Here is a 5459-nt window from a genome sequence, read left to right as displayed (position 1 = left end):
AGGGTTTAGGGATTTGGGTTTGGGGTTCTGGGTTTGGGGTTCGGGGTTTGGGGTTCGGGGTCACGGTTTAGGGCTCAGGGTTCAGGGTTCATGGTTTAGGGGTCAAGGTTCAGGGTTCAGGGTTCAGGGTTCAGGGTTCAGGGCTCAGGGCTCCGGGTTCAGGGTTCAGGGCTAAGGTCTCAGGGTTCAGGGTTCAGGGTTCAGAGTTGACGGTTTAGGGTTTAGGGTTTGGGGTTTGGGGTTTGGGGTTCGGGGTTTAGGGTTCGGCATTCGGGGTTCGGTTTTCGGGGGTTCACGGTTCACAGTTCAGGGTTCATGGTTCAGGGTTCAGGGTTCAGGGTTCATGGTTCAGGCTTCAGGGTTCAGGGTTCAGGGCTCAGGGTTCAGGGTGTAGGGTTAAGGCTTAAGGGTTAAGGGTTTGGTGTTCAGGGATCGGGGTTCGGGGTTGGGGTTTAGGGTTTGGGGTTTAGAATTTAGGGTTTTGGGTTTAGGGTTCGGGGTTTGGGGTTCGGGGTTTAGGGTTTGGTGTTTAGGGTTTAGGGTTTAGGGTTTAGGTTCTAGGGTTTAGGGTCAAGGATTTAGGGTCTAGAGTTTAGGGTATAGTGTTTAGGGTGTGGGGTTTAGGGTTTGGGGTTAAGGGTTTGGGGTTTGGGGTTTTGCGTTTAGGGTTTAGGGTTTGGGGTTTGGGGTTTAGGGTCTAGGGTCTAGGGTTTAGGGTTTAGGGTTTAGGGTTCAGGGCTTGGGGCTCAAGGTTCAGGGTTCTGGGTTCAGGGTCTAGGGTTCAGGGCTCGGGGCTCGGGGCTCGGGGTTCGTGGTTCAGGGTTTAGGGTTCAGGGTTCTGGGTTTGGGGTTCGGGGTTCACGGCTCACGGTTCACGGTTCTCGGTTCAGGTTCAGTGGTCAGGGTTCACGGTTCAGGGATCAGGGTGTAAGGTTCAGGGTTCTGGGCCGGTTCAGGGTTCAGGGTTCAGGGATCAGGGTGTAAGGTTCAGGGTTCTGGTCTCTGGGCTCAGGGCGCAAGGTTTAGGGCTAGGGGCTCAGGGTTCAGGGTTCAGGGTTCAGGGTTCATGGTTCTGTGTTAAGGGTTCAGGGTTCAGGGTTCAGAATTCAGGGGACATGGTTCAGGGTTCAGGGTTCAGAATTCAGGGTTTAGGGTTCAGGGTTGAGGGTTTGCGGTTTAGGATTTGGCATTTGGGGTTTAGGGTTCGGGGTTCAGGGTTCGGCGTTCGGGGTTCATGGTTCGGGGTTTGAGGTTCCGGGTTCACGATTCACGGTTCAGGGTTCATGGTTCAGGGTTCAGGGTTCAACATTCAGGGTTCAGGGTTCAGGATTCAGGGTTCAGGGTTTAGGGTTCTTGGGGTTTAGGGGTTTTGGGTTTAGGGTTCAGGGTTCAGGGTTAGGAGTTCGGGGTTCAAGGTTCAGGATTCAGGGTTCGGGGTTCGAGGTTCATGGTTTAGGGTTTAGGGTTTAGGGTTTAGGTTTTGGGAATTAGGGTTTGGGGTTTTGGGTTTAGGGTTTAGGGTTTGGGGTTTAGGGTTTGGGGTTTTGGGTCTGGGGTTTAGTGTTTAGGGTTTGGGGTTTGGGGTTTGGGGTTTGGGGTTTAGGGTTTAGGGTTTGGGGTTTGGGGTTCAGGGTTCGGCGTTCGTGGTTCAGGTTTCGGGGTTTTAGGTTCGGAGTTCACGGTTCAGGGTTCAGGATTCAAGGTTTAGGGTTTCGGGTTCTCGGGTTCTGGGGCCTGGGTTCAAGGTTGGGGGTTTAGGGGGTTTTGGGTTTAGGGTTCAGGGTTCTGGGTTTAGAGTTCGGGGTTCAGGGTTCGGGGTTCGGGGTTCAGGGTTCAGGGCTCAGGGCTCAGGGCTCAGGGCTCAGGGCTCAGGGCTCAGGGCTCAGGGCTCAGGGCTCAGGGCTCAGGGCTCAGGGCTCAGGGCTCAGGGCTCAGGGCTCAGGGCTCAGGGCTCAGGGCTCAGGGCTCAGGGCTCAGGGCTCAGGGCTCAGGGCTCAGGGCTCAGGGCTCAGGGCTCAGGGCTCAGGGCTCAGGGCTCAGGGCTCAGGGCTCAGGGCTCAGGGCTCAGGGCTCAGGGCTCAGGGCTCAGGGCTCAGGGCTCAGGGCTCAGGGCTCAGGGCTCAGGGCTCAGGGCTCAGGGCTCAGGGCTCAGGGCTCAGGGCTCAGGGCTCAGGGCTCAGGGCTCAGGGCTCAGGGCTCAGGGCTCAGGGCTCAGGGCTCAGGGCTCAGGGCTCAGGGCTCAGGGCTCAGGGCTCAGGGCTCAGGGCTCAGGGCTCAGGGCTCAGGGCTCAGGGCTCAGGGCTCAGGGCTCAGGGCTCAGGGCTCAGGGCTCAGGGCTCAGGGCTCAGGGCTCAGGGCTCAGGGCTCAGGGCTCAGGGCTCAGGGCTCAGGGCTCAGGGCTCAGGGCTCAGGGCTCAGGGCTCAGGGCTCAGGGCTCAGGGCTCAGGGCTCAGGGCTCAGGGCTCAGGGCTCAGGGCTCAGGGCTCAGGGCTCAGGGCTCAGGGCTCAGGGCTCAGGGCTCAGGGCTCAGGGCTCAGGGCTCAGGGCTCAGGGCTCAGGGCTCAGGGCTCAGGGCTCAGGGCTCAGGGCTCAGGGCTCAGGGCTCAGGGCTCAGGGCTCAGGGCTCAGGGCTCAGGGCTCAGGGCTCAGGGCTCAGGGCTCAGGGCTCAGGGCTCAGGGCTCAGGGCTCAGGGCTCAGGGCTCAGGGCTCAGGGCTCAGGGCTCAGGGCTCAGGGCTCAGGGCTCAGGGCTCAGGGCTCAGGGCTCAGGGCTCAGGGCTCAGGGCTCAGGGCTCAGGGCTCAGGGCTCAGGGCTCAGGGCTCAGGGCTCAGGGCTCAGGGCTCAGGGCTCAGGGCTCAGGGCTCAGGGCTCAGGGCTCAGGGCTCAGGGCTCAGGGCTCAGGGCTCAGGGCTCAGGGCTCAGGGCTCAGGGCTCAGGGCTCAGGGCTCAGGGCTCAGGGCTCAGGGCTCAGGGCTCAGGGCTCAGGGCTCAGGGCTCAGGGCTCAGGGCTCAGGGCTCAGGGCTCAGGGCTCAGGGCTCAGGGCTCAGGGCTCAGGGCTCAGGGCTCAGGGCTCAGGGCTCAGGGCTCAGGGCTCAGGGCTCAGGGCTCAGGGCTCAGGGCTCAGGGCTCAGGGCTCAGGGCTCAGGGCTCAGGGCTCAGGGCTCAGGGCTCAGGGCTCAGGGCTCAGGGCTCAGGGCTCAGGGCTCAGGGCTCAGGGCTCAGGGCTCAGGGCTCAGGGCTCAGGGCTCAGGGCTCAGGGCTCAGGGCTCAGGGCTCAGGGCTCAGGGCTCAGGGCTCAGGGCTCAGGGCTCAGGGCTCAGGGCTCAGGGCTCAGGGCTCAGGGCTCAGGGCTCAGGGCTCAGGGCTCAGGGCTCAGGGCTCAGGGCTCAGGGCTCAGGGCTCAGGGCTCAGGGCTCAGGGCTCAGGGCTCAGGGCTCAGGGCTCAGGGCTCAGGGCTCAGGGCTCAGGGCTCAGGGCTCAGGGCTCAGGGCTCAGGGCTCAGGGCTCAGGGCTCAGGGCTCAGGGCTCAGGGCTCAGGGCTCAGGGCTCAGGGCTCAGGGCTCAGGGCTCAGGGCTCAGGGCTCAGGGCTCAGGGCTCAGGGCTCAGGGCTCAGGGCTCAGGGCTCAGGGCTCAGGGCTCAGGGCTCAGGGCTCAGGGCTCAGGGCTCAGGGCTCAGGGCTCAGGGCTCAGGGCTCAGGGCTCAGGGCTCAGGGCTCAGGGCTCAGGGCTCAGGGCTCAGGGCTCAGGGCTCAGGGCTCAGGGCTCAGGGCTCAGGGCTCAGGGCTCAGGGCTCAGGGCTCAGGGCTCAGGGCTCAGGGCTCAGGGCTCAGGGCTCAGGGCTCAGGGCTCAGGGCTCAGGGCTCAGGGCTCAGGGCTCAGGGCTCAGGGCTCAGGGCTCAGGGCTCAGGGCTCAGGGCTCAGGGCTCAGGGCTCAGGGCTCAGGGCTCAGGGCTCAGGGCTCAGGGCTCAGGGCTCAGGGCTCAGGGCTCAGGGCTCAGGGCTCAGGGCTCAGGGCTCAGGGCTCAGGGCTCAGGGCTCAGGGCTCAGGGCTCAGGGCTCAGGGCTCAGGGCTCAGGGCTCAGGGCTCAGGGCTCAGGGCTCAGGGCTCAGGGCTCAGGGCTCAGGGCTCAGGGTTCAGGGCTCAGGGCTCCGGGTTCAGGGTTCAGGGTTCTCAGGGTTCACCATTCAGGGTTCAGGGTTCAGAATTCAGGGTTTAGGGTTCAGGGTTCAGATTTGGCATTTGGGGTTTAGGGTTCGGGGTTTGGGGTACGGGGTTCGGGGTTCAGAGTTCGGGGTTCAGGGTTCGGGGTTCGGGGTTTGGGGTTCGGGGTTCGGGGTTCGGGGTTTAGGGTTTAGGGTTTGGTGTTTTGGGTTTAGGTTTTAGGGTTTGGGGTTAAGGGTTTGGGGTTTGGGGTTTTGGGTTTAGGGTTTAGGGTTTAGGGTTTAAGGTTCAGGGTTCACGGTTCACGGCTCACAGTTCAGGGTTCAGGTTCAGGGTTCAGGGATCATGGTTCAGGGTTCTGGGCTCGGGGCTCAGGGCGCAGAGTTTAGGGCTAGGGGCTCAGGGTTTAGGGTTAAGGGTTCAGTGTTCATGGTTCAATGTTAAGGGTTCAGGGTTCAGGGTTCAGGGTTCAGGGGACATGGTTCAGTGTTCAGGGTTCAAGCTTCAGGGTTTAGGGTTCAGGGTTGAGGGTTTGCGGTTTAGGATTTGGCATTTGGGGTTTAGGGTTCGTGGTCCAGGGTTCGGCGTTTACGGTTCAGGGTTCGGGGTTTGAGGTTTGGGGTTCACGATTTACGGTTCAGGTTTCAGGGTTCATGGTTCAGGGTTCAGGGTTCACAATTCAGGGTTCAGGGTTCAGGATTCAGGCTTCAGGGTTTAGGGTTCTGGGGGTTTAGGGGGTTTTGGGTTTAGGGTTTAGGGTTCAGGGTTCGGAGTTCGGGGTTCAGGGTTCGGGGTTCAGGGTTCGGGGTTTGAGGTTCGGGGTTTAGGGTTTAGGGTTTAGGGTTTGGGTTTTGGGGATTTGGGTTTCGGGTTTTGGGTTTCGGGTTTAGGGTTTAGGGTTTGGGGTTTGGGGTTTGGGGTTTGGGGTTTAGGGTTTGGGGTTCGGGGTTTGGGGTTTTGGGTTCGGGGTTGAGGGTTCTGGGTTCGAGGTTCGGGGATCGGGGTTCGGGGTTCAGGGTTTGGCGTTTGGGGTTTAGGGTTTGGGGTTTAGGGTTTGGGGTTTGGGTTTTAGGGTTTGGGGTTTGGGGTTTGGGGTTTGGGGTTTGGGGTTTAAGGTTAAGGGTTTAGGGTTTAGGGTTCAGGGTTTAGGGTTCAAGGCTCAGGGCTAAGGGCTCAGGGCTCAGGGTTCAGGTTTCAGGGCTCAGGATTCAGGGTTCAGGGTTTAGGGCTCGGGGCTCTGGGCTCCGTGCTCGGGGCTCGGGGTTCGGTGTTCAGGGTTCGGGGTTTGGGGCTCG

Source organism: Morus notabilis, unplaced genomic scaffold, assembly GCF_000414095.1.
Source record: "Morus notabilis unplaced genomic scaffold, ASM41409v2 Scaffold798, whole genome shotgun sequence".
In the NCBI taxonomy this organism is placed as follows: Eukaryota; Viridiplantae; Streptophyta; class Magnoliopsida; order Rosales; family Moraceae; genus Morus; species Morus notabilis.
Note: the sequence above shows the minus strand (reverse complement) of the source record.